This window comes from Ornithodoros turicata, chromosome 5 (genome assembly GCF_037126465.1).
Source record: "Ornithodoros turicata isolate Travis chromosome 5, ASM3712646v1, whole genome shotgun sequence".
NCBI lineage: Eukaryota > Metazoa > Arthropoda > Arachnida > Ixodida > Argasidae > Ornithodoros > Ornithodoros turicata.
The window spans coordinates 14429423-14447938 of record NC_088205.1 but is presented as its reverse complement, the minus strand read 5'-3'; the positions used below and the strand labels follow the sequence as shown (position 1 = coordinate 14447938).

At 46.6% G+C, this 18516-nt stretch overlaps 1 protein-coding gene across 4 annotated transcripts in view; it reads right to left on the bottom strand.

The window, feature by feature from the left end:
• LOC135394082 (alpha-2C adrenergic receptor-like) overlaps positions 1-18516 on the bottom strand; it is a 380096-nt gene that overhangs the window by 37218 nt on the left and 324362 nt on the right. For 3 of the 4 annotated variants that reach the window (XM_064624563.1, XM_064624561.1, XM_064624562.1), the window contains one exon: positions 3997-4116. The exons of the other annotated variant lie outside the window; for it this stretch is intronic. The gene's annotated coding sequence lies outside the window, so the exon portion shown is untranslated. The remainder of the gene's footprint in view (positions 1-3996; positions 4117-18516) is intronic. 4 annotated transcript variants of the gene reach the window in all.

Here is an 18516-nt window from a genome sequence, read left to right as displayed (position 1 = left end):
CGTACATGATGCTGCGATTTCTGACTATGTTGACGTTGATAAGGATGATGACGCGTGTGCAGCTATGACTGATGACGGTGTGATTGCTGCTGTTGCCTCCGATGATGTGCAGCAAGACGGTGCCGATGACATCAGTGAGAAACAAGGCTCCGACATTGACACTTTGCGTCCGCACTGACATTCTTCGACCAGCGCAGCAGCGTGGCTCAACTCCATGCAATTAGCAAAAGTTTGCAGGAATCGAGTGCCTACACTACTATGTAACAGCTGTTATTGATGAGATTTCTGTGTTTTAATTAAACCTTGCTCTGTAGGGCGTTTCTATTCGGTCGTTTCATTTATCCGGATGCCCCGGTATCCGGACGATTTCGCCGGGAACGGCACCGTCCGGATAAACGGGGGTCGACTGTATATCCAAGACATAATGAGAGCAAGATTTGGACTGACACCTGATCTTTTGTAATGCTTTTTAAATTTTGTAAAATATCAACCTAGAGGTACAATGTTAGGCAACGAGGTTTAATGTGCATATGGCACACACCTTTAAAGGTGTGAAAAAGTTTACAGTGTGGTACCGCCATGGTTGTGCCTCATTTAGCCGTCATTTAGATGCTTTACGCCAACTTGACTATGGATGGCATAAATGATTGAATGCTCGAGGATTGCCTTGGAAACGAAGCCTCTAATGAACGCACAATAGCACAGGTTCAGGTTCAAGCTGTAGGTGTCGCGTCGATCGCAAAAATAGTGATGATAAGAAAACGCGCGAAGCGTTCCGAGTGCATGGAGTTCGGACGCTCTACACACTTTTTCCTGTTGTAATTACGGCACCGAAAGCATGGTGTGCACAGTAAACTTTTTTACATTTTTTGTGTGTAAATGGCTTGTCCCATGGCGCACACCTTTTTGGTGTTGCCTTTACACTCAAATGATGGGTGTTTTCTAATGCACCCTTTAGTTAAGTGTATTCCTAATAAAACACTGTTATAACGGGTGTTTAAAAACAAAAACACCCTTAAAATGGGAGTATTCTATTGAAAACACCTTTTATGATGGAATTATTTGCTAGCAAATATTCCCTCGAAAATGGTGTAATAGGAGCTTCCGCGGCAGCATACCGACACCACTGGCCGAGACATACAGTTCGACGTTCTTGCTTCTATAGCAAGCAGCACCGCGAACGCGGTAGACTTCCAGCCGTGGTTCCATCGTAGAACCTAAACCGGAGTGCAATGCATCGCAGGCACGCCTCGTTCTTGTTAACACTGTGGGACCAACGTGAGTGCAGAGGCATAGAGAGACCTGGGGCACCCTCAGTAGCCTATATTGCGTGTCGGATGTATCATATACTGAAATAAAATTTGTTGAGGCACGTTCGTTACATGTGGTGGGGCGGGAAACGTTTGTAACGGTGGCGGGAATGTGTTTTTGCAATTAACACCTACGCTTGCAACGAGTCAAAGGCATAAGCTAAATTTCTAACATCCCTCCCTGTCAAATACTGTGTTTTTAACTCAGGTTATCGTCTATAATGTGATTACTTGCTGAGCGGAGCTGTGAAACCAGCATAATTTTTCTCTCACGAAATAAAACACCATTTTTAACACCATACTCCCGATTCAAATGGGTGTAAAAAAGGTGCATTCGTCGGAAAACACCTGTTTCCACACCCCACTTTACACCCTTAATGATCCACATTGGATAAGACGTGGTGTATGTCGATATTACACCTTTAGTAATGCACTTTTTACACTCTTTGTGGAATAGAAAAGGGTGTTTTTATAAGAATACACTTTGCTTGAGCAAATAAAGGTGTAAAATGATTTACTGTGTGGCTCTGTTCGGTACCGCAGCGTAACCACATGAACACGTCAGGTCTGTCTTCACCATTGGTGTTGTCGCGAGGGGGAGGCTCTGTCGGTTCTCATTGCCATATACGTACTGCGTGCAAGGTGAGTCAGACAACGACAAAGGAAGAAGACGAAGAAAAAGGAACTGTGATCATCAACTACGGTGCCCTCTTTGTAACGAGAGTTTGAAAAATGTAAACCTCTGCAACAGTGTACGTACCATACCATACCATATCAAAGCATGACACGTGTCAAAATTTTACGTTATAAATACGACAACGGATTCGTCATCTGCAGGACATCGAGTCTTTGAGGCCCTAAATGTGGGCTGTTGGTGCATCTACTTGTAAGTCGCATTCGGGTGGGTGTTAGGAAGTGGTGCCATGACACGTTCACCTCCAAGTGCAGTGACAATGAGGAGTTTGGAGGTCTTCAAGGCAGTATTACTTCAACTACAACGTGCGGCTATAATTAGAGACCTGGACACGCGCATGGCTCACGGCACCGGGGTAATATAGTAGTAGGCGGTCGCCGCCTTGTCTATAGGACATGGTGCACAATTTGGAACACCCCCATTCGTCGTCAAACGATTTTCCGAAACCGCGGCAATGTATGGTGAGAAATGTTTGCGACGAAGCAGAGAGCAGCGAGTGCAGAGCAAGCAGTAGGCCCATTATAGTGCACTAGTGTACCAGCAGACGAACGCACGAACGGACGGACGCACGCAATGGAACAGTCGAGATATTCGGCAAGAACATAAAGGAGATAGTCAAGGCCACGCAGGAAGAGATTGGAAGCAGAAGGTCAAACAGTACCTTCTAAACTAACGTGCCTCCTCCTCTTTTCTTGCGGCCGGCTCTTCTACGTGGCGCTAGTAGACTGACTGAAAATTCATTACATTATACGAATGTACCAATAATGAAAAAAATGTGCATGTCGTTTCCTCTTCACAATAATGCGAAATAGCACCTCTAGCGATACCAGCGTCACCAGCACCCGGCGTTCCTATATAGGCGAGAATACAGCGCTGGTGAAATCAAAACCTACCAGTAGGTTTCGATTTCACCAGCGCTGTATTCTTGAATCTTGATAGAGTGAAGATGGCGAAGTGACTGACATCCCACAGTGAAAAGCTAGGCATAAGCCGCTACCGCCTGAGCGACTTTGCCATCTTTAGAGAATGTAGCTCATCTTGCCTCCACGCAACTAAGCGCAAAGAGTCTGTTAGGAAACAATAATTGAACGCGTCCTCGCCAATCCAAGCGTATACAGCAGCTCGGTAATCTTATTATAACAAAGCATCAACCCACCGGCCGCGAGTTGAACGGACCAATAAGAAGCTTAATCATATCAACAGAAAAGAATAATCGCCTGCAATCCAATAGAGGACTCTTGGAATGGCCCGAGGTTTTTGGGACTGCCTATCTAGTGGCGCCACCAGATGATAAAGAATGACGCCAGACAAAAGCCATCTTCGAGACGAGTATGATCGAGAGAGGGAACAGATGGTTCTTCCGAACTGAGACAAAAGAGGAGAGGACCCTAACGATGGCCCACGAAAGAGAAGGTCAAGAAGCGTCCTCTTCGGCTCCGTCCTCTCATACCGATCAGTCCTTTGTAAGTGGACTATTCCCCAGAATGCTCACTTAGGCTGCCAAAACCATTCGCAAAATTTCCCAGACAGCAGAAGCCGTTCGGTGACACAAAGTGATAGGCTATATCAAAATTTCTGTCATCGGGGACCCCATGCAGAGATGCACCTGTTACATCTCAGACGAAAGAAGCAACGATTTTTGTCACTAGTTTTCAACCCAACGCAACCGATTCTATAACCTAAAATGTTGTAAGCTGGCAGACCCCACTGATTATTTCACTTTAACCACGTATCGTTCCCGCGTGGTTCTTGTGGTTCTGTGATTAGTTTTTGAGTAAATCCACGCAGTCAAGAGCCTGACGTAATTTCAGACTTCTAAATTCCAGCACTGCTGTCAAATTACGACCTCAGAGTTTCACACGAAATAGCCGTTGCGGATACGGGCTGCCCGTAGCATGCACGAAGCACCGTTGTGGGAGTGCCTGCTTCATTTATCTTTGAATTACCAATTATTAAATAACGAGGCATAAACACGATAAGTCGTCCCCCTACCTCGTCGTATTCAGGCAGCCACATTCATGCTGGACGCCCAGTTGTACCCGCCAAAGAGGTGTGGACGCAGTCTTCAAAACCCGGTCCAAGTGTCCAGCAACATTCTTGCACGAGTTCCAACTGAAAATCATCAAAAAACTCGTCAGAAAGCACTTCCGCGACGCATCACTGGCGACACCAAAATGACAACACAGCCCGCAAAATAAATCAAAGCTCTGCAAGGAGAGTCCGCGAATAAGGCGCAAGATGTCCTATGGATGTCTCTAATGGAACCTTCACGGAAATTGGTGAGGTCTTGAATCCCCGGCGATCACGTCTGACTTTTCATTCGATGTGCGCTAGATAACGTTTTATTTCTCTAGAAAATCAACGAATAAAAAGCGAGTGAGAGAGAAATGACACAAAGCACACTGAAATTTCACTTGAGACCCTTCTTAAAACAATGTTAGACATTCATGATAATTTAGATGGATCTAAAAGTTCGTTCTAAACATTCTAAAAATTTCTAAAAATTCTAAAAATTCGTTCTAAATTCTAAATTCGTTCTAAAAATTCTAAAAAGGGTCGTACAGGTCATTCTTCTGATACATAATGCACATATGCAGCATAAAGATTTCGCTGTACACTGTTGTGCACAGTGTTGTTGGACTGTGTTCCAACATTAAACTATACATGGACTGAACTGCACATAAGCGCCTTCATTCGAATTCTAAGGTTTGTGGCTCTGGTTGCTCATCTACTGCGCCTGAGTGTACAGGGAGCGTAATATATTTTCTCATAACACAATGTTATAGCTGAATGTGGTTTCGTACCTTTCAGTTCAATGCTGTTCTGTGTGGAACTGTAGCGAACTGAAGCACTGTGGTTTGCGAAAAAAAAATTCATATTCCAAACTGACATCCAGAGGAGCCCGAACAAAAATAAGGGTGATGCTTGTACAAGAAACTTGCTTGTGCCTATAGTTAATATAACATTTTTCCATGAACTAGCGCTATAGCAGAAAGTCAACCTTATTCGTGAATTACTGGAATTCGTTAGGTAACAAATATGAAATGGAGATTATTCACTTTTTGAAAATTCAATAACGGTAATGCCGGGACAGCACAAGAAACAAGAATTTAATGAACGAGGAGCAAGAGAACAAACGTGTGCGAAGAAGACCATGCGAGTGAAGAGAACGAAGAAGGACAAACCAAAGCTGAAAACAACTACGCGACCAAGTACAAACCGTTAGCGAAAGCACAAGAAGGGCCCCAGAGGCCTCCCAAGACGCCAATGCTGGCATAATCAAGAGCAAAGGGTAAATAATACCCGAAAGTCTGTGCGGCAGAGTCAATTCAATGGGTCTTTTCCCCTGGAGGATCAGCTGTGAGAGTATATTTGTTCCGATATAGACAGGCAAGTAACTGCTGCTGGATTTCTTAGATCGTCAACGCACGATACCAGCCACGCTCCGTATAAAGAGGTCGAAAAGAACTTTCTGCACTGTAGGCGGTGGGAATTGGAGTGCATCCATTCAAGACGCAGCGAGTTTACATGCAAACGACGTGATAGCTATGCTCTTTACACGATCCAGATCCTCGAAAGATCCCTGGGGCGGAGTCTCGAACACGGGTGCACTATTCAAACCAACGCGTAGCCAGTTTTTGCACTATTGACAGTCCCACTTTCCGCAGCTTTTGCCTTTATTTCTCGTGGGATGTAGCACTTTCGCCATTGTGTCACCAGGGAGGTTGCAGGAGGGCTTCCAGGCGAGCAATATCTCTGTTTCGTAGACAGAGTCAAGTATGTGGGCTGCCGGCGACCCAAAAGAACTGAAGGGCCTTCCTTGCATGAAGCAAGGAGAAAAGAATGCTGAAGAGGTCGGGTGATATCTCTCCGACGTATACAGTAAGACGCGGTGTCCTGCGCATCAGGATTATCAGTTTCGAGAGTGAACAAGGCCACGGAGTCGGCGGCGCGGGCGTACCTGGGGCACAAAGTCAGTAAAGAGAAGAAAAGCTGAATACTGCGCTTTGGTGTAACTACGTATTATTGACGGCCTATATGCTGATTCACGCTCCGCGCTCGGCTACAGAGGGCTGTTAAAATGGCGTCGATCGCTCTTTCGAATTTATGGCACTCTGATGGGAAGCTTGTGTTGTGTCGACACTTTTTGGGTATGCTACGGAAGTATATCATTTATGCGACTCTGCGTCCGTTGCAATGCGACGCGAAAGTTAACTGCGATGGCCGTCAGAGGGCTTCCTTAAACAAATACCGAGACCCGTAATTTTTGCTGTTTTTCGAGCACGTAGCTGTAAGCACGCGTTCCGATGTGTCACGTTCGCAATAAAAATTCCAAGCGCTTCGGCTCACATAATGCTGTACCCAGCTAAAAAAGTGGCGTCCGACCTACTTCCAACGGTATTTCCCAGGTACACCGATATCCCCACTTTGCGGGCGGCAGCTGTTTTCGCGATATGTAGGTGTCGTTCGCGAGTTCAAGATGGGAAGCGCGACGTCACGATATGAATTAACTATAGAAGAGATGAACTCCGTTTTAGGAAGACACGTTATTATCGTGGCGTACGTCGTCAGCTTGATGAAGCACTGGGTAGCAGACTTCTAGCGCGCTCAGGTCAGCACAGCGGCGTCATCCATCAACCGCCTAATTAGCCGTTGTTGCCAAGTGCACGTGCTTCTTCGGTCGCTCCGTCGGTCGAACCCGAAAATTGTATAGAATACCCGTACCTTACCTGCCAACGCCACCGGGCACTAAACAGGCTTTCATCCTACAGCTTTGTGCTCCGCACCACGGTCAGAGGAGGCGTTCGCAGGACTTCTCGACTAGCGAGCTAATTTTCGGACTTAACGTTAACCTGGCTTCAAGAAAAACAAATAATTCGTGACAGAGAACGCACAGATGATGTTAAAAAGGTTCCTCGCAGGGATACGATCCCTGCGGGTGTAGCAATTAGTCGTAAGTGTAGCTTTTAAGGCTTGCATCAGAGGCAAAAGGATGGCTGTTGAAGCTGAGATCTTTGAGATATTTTCATCAATTGTCATTTTTTTAGTTTCAGCCGAAGTATAACGGGCTGCCATCGGGGTCTTTACCCTAGGGGACGCCGGACAACCAGTAAAATATATCGAGAGGAAGTACTCTTTAAACTTTATAATGAGACAAGCCTATGCTACCTCTTGTTTCTAGAACATCTTCAATATGATAGGTTTAATTCTCGAATGGACTGGTGTCGGTAAAATAGTTATAATGAATAAAGAGTTCTCTACAGGGCACTCTTTTGCAAAAGTCGGTTGACGACAGAAACACCTATGTACATGCGTGGGCCTACCCAACGTATAAAACAAATGGTCTCAGTCAGTCAAATATTTGCAAATGTTCTAGGTGGAAAAAACAGACCGAAGATTTTTTATTACAATTTTTAACCCTTTTCAGAACGAAGGTTTTTCCCGGCCTGACACATGTGCTCGCAGACAAACATTCATTATTTTGGAATGTCTCCGCAAGGCGCGCATTCCCAAGCACAGAGCTCAGCAGTCACGAACCAGTCCCAAAGAAAACCTCGTTACCCCACCAGAAAAGCGCAACTCAATTGCTTTACCTTTATCGCCATGAAATATTTAAACGTTTCCATGATGCTGCCAGTCTTCGTCAACTTGCCCAGGAGTACCTAGTTTCCCGCGTCCAGAGTAAGAAATGGTGCAACATCCTGATCACTTTTTTCCTTTTTCTTTGCAGTCCATCTACTACGAGGACGGAATTCTCAAGTTCTCCGGAGATATGGGTGCGTGCGGCGAGTGGCGCTCTCTATCCGACGTGCATGCATACCCTCTTATCAAATATACAAGGCGCCGAATATTTCACTCTGCTTAGACAGGCGATTCCTTTGGCGAGACACCGCACGTGCGTTTTCCCTCGGTGCAGTTTCGTGTGTCGCGAGCTATTTAAAAATGTACAATATCGCGTTTCGGTAGAGCACTGTGAAATAAGATATAACCGAGGTTTGTGAGGATCATCATATATCTCCACTACTTGAAAAGGATGCACTCGCGACATATTTTCCTGCTTTTTTCTTGCCTTCAAGCAGAGTTGTAGTTTATTTGACGCCATGCTCCTCGTTTGCGTCTGACGACTAGTATGTTTTTTCTCATTTTTCTTCTTTTTTTTTTTTTCGTTGGCGAACTTGTTACTGCGGTGAAGTGACCGAGCACTCGAAGGGTGGTGAGCAGCATTTTGGTCTGTACTGCGAGGAACTAGGAGTTGCTGTTGTGAATGTTGTGTTACGTAAAGGGTATGTCATCGGAACAAACATTCTGGAGATGCTCAGATACCACACAGGAAAAGATATCGAGTAGATTTCAGGGTGTCTAGGGCACACAAGACCAGAAGTTGTAATTAAACACTTATATAAACGCTTACGCTCATTAAAGAAGCGATGAATTTTGTCAAATCCTGCTTCATTCATCAAGCTGTTCCTCAGAAGTCACCATGAAAAATATTTTCGCATTTTATTGTCACTGAAGAATTTAATTTAGGAAAACGCCCTAAAAAATGAGACGTGATGGGTGCGGCCCGATCTCGTGGCATGACGTAATCAGACCAGAGCGACGTGGCGTCAGCCTAGCAAGCAGCAGTGAAAGGTCTCATTTCCCAATGAAAATTTGTCCGCTACGGACACGGTGCGGCACTACGTGCGGCTTACTCCGTATGTCACAGAGTGACATCAACATCTCTCATTCACTTACAGGCCCTGTGAAAGAGGGGAAGGGGTTTCTAGATGATGTTGAGCTCTCAAAGACCTCTCTCTCAAGTTTATTATCACCATCATTCCATCATTCTTGCAGCAGATGGACGATTCTGGAGCGCCACCGGCTGTTTTCCATGCCTTTGAATATGATCAGCTGAGGCGCACTTGTTACCCAGCACAACCCTACGGCCACTATGTGGTTTACGTTACTTTGTTCTGCGATAGAGGGAGATAGAGGGGATCCCCAAGGGAGCGAATTCGATTCCATGTGCGACTCACTCATCAAAACAATGTAATGAACGACATAGCAATCGTAAGGTAGCGTTGAAGCGTAGCGTGGTACCCGATACCAAAACTTTTTGCACTCGAAACCCTGGAAGAAGACTCTGCTCAATTCCTAATTCAGACTGATGAGACGCGAATCGAACGGAGATTTACACTGACGGCTCGGTGGCATCCGATGGATCATCATCTCCTTTTTATAATCCTGAGGAGGCATACGAGCACGGTTTCAAGCTCCTGCCCGCGCTGTCATCAACCGAAGCAGAAGCCTTTGCTATATTATCTGCTCTGCGGTACATCTCTTCGTCGACACAAAGAGCGTGGACTATTCTCGGATAGTAAGTCGGCCTTGAAGGCCCCTGGTATCGCATTCGTGCAGCTATCAACGACATCTACACGGCGATCCTTTGCCTGCACGCCATGCTGTCGTCTCTAGGCCACAGTTGGTGGTTCCAGTGGATTCCGGGCTACGTTGGTACCTCGGGGAATGCCCTCGCCGATTCCGCGGCCAGGTGTGCTCGTGCAGCTGGGTCTGTCACTTCTGTGCTGCTTACTCCGCCTGTCTCCCGACTAGCCATTCGCCGATACTGCACGAATAGCTCTCAGGCTCTTTTCCAAGACGCTGTCAGGACGAACTCTTTTCTGCGCTCGATTGACCCTACGATCGCCCACACACTGGTAGGCCGCTACCCCAGGGAGGAAGAGTCCTTGCTCCACAGGCTTCGACTGAATGTGGCGCGGACTACACTGCTCCCCTTTAAGATGGGCCACCTTTCGTCACCCAACTGCCCCACCTGTCATGTTGAAGAAGACATTCCGCACCTGCTCCTCCACTGCACCCGTTACAGCCAACATAGTCTTCTCCTACGGTCGCGCATCGCTCGCCTCAGGATCTCATACTTTTCCCTAGCTATACGCTGCTAGGCCCCGCACAACGTAGTCAGGTGAAAAAGGCACTTGTTCAGTTCCTGCGCGTCTGTGGCCTTCTGGGTGAACTGTGATCAATTTCATGGTTGTTTTTCTTTTTGTTTGTTTATTTTCCTTTTTCTTTCTTTGCTGTAAATAGCAAGCCGTCGTAGCGCAGGCTAACCTTTCCCTCCTTTTTTATAATAAACATATAACCCCCCCCCTAAAAAAAAAAAAAAAAAAAAAACTAAGCTACTCCACTCAAAACTAGCGCAAAACCAGCGTACGCAGCGTACCGCGGTTAGCGCTGCCCATGTGACAGGGTGCCCGTGCTCGGTTTCACTAACGTGGATTAACATTTGAACCGAGATCAAAGGCCCCTTAACTTGAATTTAACGCTTAACTGTGCTTTCCTAACGGGAGTTATTGTCACTGAATCATTCGTCACATGACCAGCTAACATTGGTAAAAGAGAATCGAGTGTTAACTTCACGTCTTAGCAACCCTTGATCTCGGTTCAAAGTTAACCAGCGTTGGTGAAACAGGGCCAGAAACCCTGAAAGAGTAACGGGATACCGGTACCACTAAAAAAATGGAAGAAAAAGAAACATAACGGAAATATTCTACCGTTACTTTTCAGCTGCCGTACGTTTTTCATTCTAGCACCTCTTTTCCTAATGCATCTACCGACGGTGTTGTACTTACGTACCCTCAAATAGCCAGTACGCAGCATAAAATGCACCACAGCATGCAGCCAAGATGCATTATTTATTGTTGTGCTCGAACTTGAGATTATGCGCATCTAAGGCGTAATTTAATGCACTTCCACAGAGCATTGGTATACCCTCAAATGCGTTATGCCTGCGGGTGAGACACCTACGGAGATGTTTTGTTGTGTTCCAGGTGTATTGTCGTGTTCCACAGGATACCACGTTTTGTTCACTTGCCCCGAACAACAATGTTGCAAAACACAATTTGAAATATGTCATGAATATATGAATATGAATGAATGTGTTGAAAGAATGAAATATGCCTCACAGTAGCTTTACAACTCACTGTATTATAAAAACTAGCTTCAAAATCCATATTATGTACAGAAATAAAAGCAAAGCTGCGAAAATACAGAGAAAAACTAGAATACAAAGAAAAAACACAAAATCCAATAGGTTATTGAAGGCTAGCAAATAATATCATTCTTGATCGTATACACCATGGAGCTCAGCTCATGAGCAGAACAGAAATTGAAGAGGATTGCAGACATAACCGCATGATCCTCAAATGAACGAAAGAAATAAAAAAAAGTTATTCTTCGCCAAGGTCTCACTTTCTTCTGTGCGTCCAACGTTTTCCATTTCATGAAAAGTAGCGGTAGCGGGGAAAAGGGTCGCCGCTACCGAAATTTGTAGCGGGAACATTTTTTTCCTCTACGAATTTAAAATATAGCGGGATAGCTACTCCGCTACTGAAGAAGGTATTGAATACGGTAGAGGCGCAACAAGTAGCGCCCCCTATGTACAACATTGGTTGAGATAATAGCGCGTAGCTGTCTCCCGGATCGATTCGGCGCTGCTGAACCTGGTCATATTCAAAGGCCGGAAAAACAAGACAGTGTGGTCTCTAAACATGCTCGGGAATGGCGGGTTCAGAAATTATTCGTCGTGGACTAACGACTCCAGAACTGGGGCCACATCCACGTGTCAATTAGCGAGAGTTGTTAATTAAAGCAATATATTAATTATTATTATTATTTATCAGCTTCGGTCAAGGCGGGCGCCCATTTATTTAGTTCCTAGAATTTTCACTCTTTATGGTAAAGAGCAACGTAATTACTATGTTCCGACAGTGCTCAATATGTTATCGCCAGATTCGTTATGTCTCATTAAAATGTGAACCAAAAACTCTCTTTTATAGTTAAATTTGTTAAGCGTATATACATGAAAAGAAGCCTAGACACATCAGAGTTACATAACCCCGATTGTAATCTCAATTTGTTAAATACTGTTTATAATGATACTCTTGCCATTAGTGTTGATACTGTTGTCGATATTGATTCTCTTTGTATTGATACTGTTGTTTTGATCAGTTGTATATATCGTGCCATGTTGTTTTACGTTATTATGTTTATGTTGATATTGCGGTACATAAGTTGTGTATCTTGCCATGCTGTCTGCCTGGCCCAGCCCACAAGCCTTCTGGCTTAGGCGGGTCGATATGATAGTTGTGTACCGTGTACACCTCAATAAAAAGTATTATTATTAATTATTGCAATAAATATTACGCAGGTGTAAGTCACATTTGTCTCATCGCTGCCATCAAGACATAAAGCAAAAGTTACACTACTGAAACGTCGAAGCCGTCAACGTTACTTTGATGCGAAGCAGTAAGGATACATTGGAGCAACTATATATTCTAGTGCAACTCCAATCATTGTACGCGGTATGGTTGTACTTTTATTAAATTTGTTTACCCTTTTTCCTGTTCATTTCCTGCTTCTTCTTACGTCATTTCCTTTCTGCATTATTGTTTATACTTTTGTTAAGGTCAATTTAGTGACGCATTACTTCTGCCTTTTATTGCCGCATCAAGTTAGACCTGCTCTGCTTCGCTATCCTCTTCCTCTTTTCATTTAGCAGCAACTACTGCGTAACTTAGTTATATTCAAGTATGCCCACAATGAATAATTCACATCATTTTGTACGCGTTTTGTTCAATTTCAGGTGTCCCATACTGGCGCTGTACAGCAGTTTTTCTCTTTCACAGCTTTCTGTGCACACGTGAACTAAGCCTCGTCCGACATTCATTTTTCTTCCGTTGGGACACTCAGATACGAGCAAATAAACAGTCTAAGTAAATAAAAATGGTTATTATAATTCAAATGCCTACATCCCCCCCCCCCTCAACATCTGAATGCCGCACCTTTAGAAATCCGCTGAAGCCGAGGCGTGGCAGCGAAATCTCCTTGCATCACTGATGCATACACGGCAAGCTTTCACATACGGAGAGGGGGGCACAATGTGTTCCGAGCAGGGATGCGTTCGACGAATGCATGCAACAGTGATGAATACCACGTGCATATAGACAGCGCTCGCATCGACCAGCCCGGAGGACGTTTTTTACCGAGCCATTTCTATGCTTTTTTTTATCCCCGAATACACCGACGATGTGTTAAGAATATGCAAAAGGTATTCTTGAGGTAAGAATATTCAAAGGGATTGCGTAGCAAAACGGCGGAGAAAACTTTCAGCCGTTGCCCACGAATTGGAAAGTGGTATGTGCACGCTCCCATGCATGCATCCGGCCTCTGTTCTTTTCAATCCTCCCTCTTTCGCCTTTAATGCCCAAGTTTAATGTAAGAAAGAAAGAGAGAGAGAGGGGGAGAGCAAGAAAGAAAGAAAGAGCGAGAAAGTATGAGTGAGAAGATTGCAGATTTTCGTTTAATAAGCTGCATCTGATCGAATTGAAAGCTCGATCAACAGTCTCTGCAGAATGCGAGAAAGATGTGAACGCGGAGAAAGGATGGGCGAATGATGATTGGCATTAGTTCTTTATCCCGGATGAATTTTGGAAAAGGAAGCCTCAAATATTCAGGTTTGTTTCTCGGTTTACTCACCACGTAAGTAACTTTGGAGTTATCAGTCTTAACAAAAAAAAAAACGGGGTAGTCTTTGTCAAATTCGGGATTAGATAAATTGCAACAACCACAGAAGTTTATGCGAAACCGGGGGATCATATGCAGCGCTGGGCAGTAAACTTTCAGGGCCAGGAGACTAAAAATGGGGAGTAACTGCAATCCAGGGGACTAGAAACTAATTGCTTCCCTTCACTTTCTTTTGTTAGAGTGTAGAGCCGAATTTCGAAGAGGTCCACCCGTGAAAACCCAAAAGAAACGAGTAATACAATGCAGCATCCTCATTGGTTGTCTTTGGCCCATGTTAAAAGTTGGGCCCGCCATGGTTACACTGCTTCTGCGCCGTTAAATTCCTGCATACTGCTGCCACCTGCTGTGACAAGTATGTATACATCGGCACCCACAGGCTTTCCACGGTTGCGTATGGAACGCCGCAATAAATGGTACACTCCTGAACTAGCAACTGCGCGGAACTGGCGTAGATGTTGCAACCTTGCGTCATCGTCGTTAGTGCGCTACAGGTATGTTTAACCTTAGACAAGGATTGTCCACACCCTCCTATTCCCATCAACACACGGTTACCATCGCCACATTCCCTTTCTTCAAACTACTTCAACAACAACTTTGCCGTATAACACTTTCTTGGCAATCACTGACAGTCACTGCACGTGCATGATATGAAGGGGGCCGGTGATAAGTCTCGCCTGCGGGTGAACCGTCCCCCCGAGAACATTAATCGTGTCGCCACACACGTGGAGCAACGAAGGGTTTCGAGAAGACGCGCTGTAATTCGTCCGCTCGTAAAAGGAGCGTTTACGATCCGTGCACATTGCTACCACACATGGCAACAGCCTCATCGAAAGCATGCGCATATGGCCCTATATGTGGGAACACCATTTAGCCACTTGAAAAGATTTACGATCCCTATATAGGACGACGCTCTTTATTACTGAAATTAATTTTCAGGCGCAACCGGCTTGCCCCGGAAGGATTCTGACTCCAAGGGTTTATCGTAAGAACACGCCTGTGTCGAGCGATGTCATTCAATGGTACGAACCGCGTAGCAAAATTGCCAGCGTCCACGTATTTTGCGTAAGCAATTTACACGGTAAATGCAACGGTGTCTTCAGGTTGTAACATTTTTACGAACAATACTGTGTGGGAAGACGGCAGGATCGAGTCCAACCAAGCCCCTGCGTTGCGCTCTCTAGCCAGCATTCACACGGAGCAAGTTTTCCCACCAACTCGAACCAACGTATTTATGACCAACTTGAAGATGGTGCCGACTCCGTGTTCACACGTACCAACTCCGTAGCTCCATCCACGAACAACCTTACGGCAATGTGTACAAACAAGATATTGTCTCGTGTATTCGTGCCATTGAGACTTTGGTCGCGTTTTAATCAAACATTTCTGGAGCACCATTACGGCGTACCCTGTAAAGCAATAACCGATTCTCCATTTGAAGGTTATACTCGAAATAAACGCATCAAAAACACGACCTTCACTATCGCGCAGTACGATTAGATGTAACTCCGTGATCTGTCTTTGCTTTGTCTGATTTCAGAGGGAGGCCATCACATAACTGGGAGCGTTTATGTAGAGGTGTGCGCGAATGCGGTTATACACGCGGATCCGCTCGGATATCCACGCTATATCGTGACTTGGGGATAGAAATGTAACTATTCGAAATCCACGCGGATCTAGTGCGGATAAAATCTCTGCGGTTCGCTCGGGTATCCGCATTTCATCCGCAAATAAGCATTAGTGACTCTATCGACGTCCCCCAGGTGGAGCCACAGTTGACGCAAATAATCCAATATGGTGTCGAAGTGTGTCGTACTTTGCATTGCTGTGCCTTTAACAGCATTTTACTGCAGTATTTTCCTCCTATCATCATCATCAGCATTTTATTGGACAATTCTGGATGACGCAATGTTCCTGAGTGGTTTGCACGCAGTGCAAAGCAAGATAACATTTTCGTCATGAACTTTTCCTGCAAATACAATGACAGTGGCTGTGCGGATATCCTCAATATCCGCGCGGTCGCCGATGCACTTATGTCAAGTAGCACGGTTGCGGATGCGGTCGCGCATCCTACATGCGCGGGTACGGTACGGTGCGGATACTGTCAGTGTTATCCGCTCACTTCCCCGTATATGCTCAATGAATACACAGTGTGCAAACCCGGCAGCGGCATAACAGGCTCTTCGTTAACGACAAGTGGTGTGGTGCCTGCACACACGGACGCCGTTCGAGGGCAATTCAACGCTTCCTTCGGTACTCTTGCAGCTGCGCGCCGCGGCCTCGACGAGACCCCGGGGCAAAACCTTTCGAGTAAAACTCTTCTGTCCAAGTTGGAGGCATTGTGGAACGCCTCCTTCTATGGAACGCTCGCCCGAGCGTGTACACCAAAATATGAGCCTTGGACAAACGGAGAGTGCAAATATTTTTTCGCAGCAACATAAGCAAGACGAGAGCTCTCGAAGCACGTCTCTCCGAAGCGCGCACGCCACCTAAACGTTCAATATGCCGACAGGAGCAGTTTGGAAATGCGCCTTTGAAAGGCTCTGGGGATCTGTTGCAGGTTCTATATTAGCATGACGTCAGACAGTGCACAGCTCGAAGCAGAGTTAAAGGGGTTGGGACACTTTCACAGATGTGATTCGTTACATCATGGACGCATGCACGCCAGAATAAACACACTCCAGAGCAAAGCGCGGACGTCAGAAAGCTCAGACCTGCGTCCACTCCCACTGGCAGCCGTAAGCACGTGACTTCTCGTGCGCTGCCTCACTGGCAGCGGTGAGGGCTGTGATGTCAGAGCGGCATGAGTTTCGGTATTCGCGGTGCCCATTTTCTCCGCTTCTATTACCTTCATCGCTGTGAAACCTTCAATGCAGGTTCACATCGAAGCAGAGAACCGTCTTCTACTGGGATGCCCAGTGGCGATCCCTTTAACTGGAACGCCGCTTCGCCCTGCGGAGCAGGAAGCGAGCCACCCTAGCGGCGCGTAGGAGAAATAAAGGGGAACAGTCTTTCGCATGTCCCACTTGTGCTGCGGGGGTGTCCGCCTTGCCATGTGCTGTTGACTCGGCATACCCGCAACTGTGGCTATCACAGCGACGTTTGTGGTACACGCGAAGGTGTACAGCAAATCTAATAAATTTGCCACTAGACTCAGTGCATCCTCATTTGTTTTATCACAACGCTGAAAATGCCCCGCTTAGCGAACGCGACCACCTTCGTGTGTATCAATGAGATAACGGAATCGCATCCGTGAGATATCGGCCAGCATCAAACCTTACATAATCGCCGCAAACCCAAACAAACGTCACGATGATAACCACAGCTGAGGGTAATGCCGAGTCAAAAGCTCATAGAAAAGCGAACACCCCCGTATCATTAGTGGGACAGTCCAAACGCTGTTTCCCTTTATTTCTCCTAAGCTCCGCTAGGATGGCTCTCTTCCTGCTCCGCCGGTCAAACCAGCGTTCCAGTTAACTGTGCTTCGAGCAGACCTCGGCAGTTTTGACTCTGGCTCACTCATGTATACTCAGTACCCGCCGAGGTCTCGGCTCGCTCACTCACACTCACTCACCGCAAGCTCAGCTCTCGGCTTGCTCGCTCACTCACCGCCCGCTCAACTCTGTGTCATCGTTTGCGCTGTTTTGAGGCATCTTCTCACTCATGCTCACCTTATTGCTTTCCACGAAGAATCAAATAAAGCAATCGTTGCGTCGCCCATTCCCGAGCGCTGAGAACGGAGAGCATGCGGTCATACAAGCTATTTGTTTGGGCGGATATTGGGAGTCATCGAAAAGGCAACAACTTCAACAAAGTTAACAGAGGAGACGCCTCGCACGTCCGTTGCGTTCGTAGCTTCATACAGAGCACGGCAGTTTTGGCTCTCGCTCACTCAGGTTCACTCACCGGCCGCCCAGTTCTCGGCTCGCTCACTCACGCTCACTCACCGTCGGCTCAGCTCTCGGCTCGCTCACTCACGCTCACTCACCCTCCGCTCAGCTCTCGGCCCGCTCACTCAGGCTCATTCACTGCCCACTCAGTTCTGGGCTCGCTCACTCACGGTCACTCACCGTCGGCTCAGCTCTCGGCTCGCTCACTCACCCTCTGCTCAGCTATCGGCTCGCTCACTCACGCTCACTGACCCTCCGCCCAGCTCTCGGCTCGCTCACTCACGCTCATTCACCGCCCACTCAGTTCTGGGCTCGCTCACTCACGCTCACTCACCGTTGGCTCAGCTCTCGGCTCGCTCATTCACCCTCTGCTCAGCTATCGGCACGCTCACTCACGCTCATTCACCGCCCGCTCAGTTCTCGGCTTGCTCACTCACGCTCACTCACCGTTGGCTGAGCTCTCGGCTCGCTCACTCACGCTCACTCACCCTCCGCTCAGCTCTCGGATCGCTCACTCACGCTCATTCACCGTCCACTCAGGTCTCGGCTCGCTCACTCAGGCTCATTCACCGCCCACTCAATCCTCGGCTCGCTCACTCACGCTCACTCACCGTCGGCAAAGCTCTCGGCTCGCTCACTCATCCTCTGCTCAGCTCTCGGCTCGCTCACTCACGCTCATTCACCACCCGCTCCGTTCTCCGCTTGCTCACTCACTGCCTGCTCAGCTCTTGGGTCGCTCAATCAGGCTCAATTCATTAGCCGAATGGAGCGTGAGTGAGCATGAGTGAGCGTGCTCATGAGTGAGTTTTGCCGAGGTCTAGCTTCGAGATGTACCTTTAGTATAGAGATCGTTACATTAAAAGAGGTCTTGCGCATAATCAACGAAGACGAGATAATGAATCGTTTATTTAAGTGGGGCGCTGGTAATTACGAAATAGAAAAATACGGTGCTACAGAGAAAGGAAATTTATCCCGCTAACAATTACTCACAATTAAGCTTACAGTTGAATTTGGTTCTCCAATGCAGTTATGTTAGCCC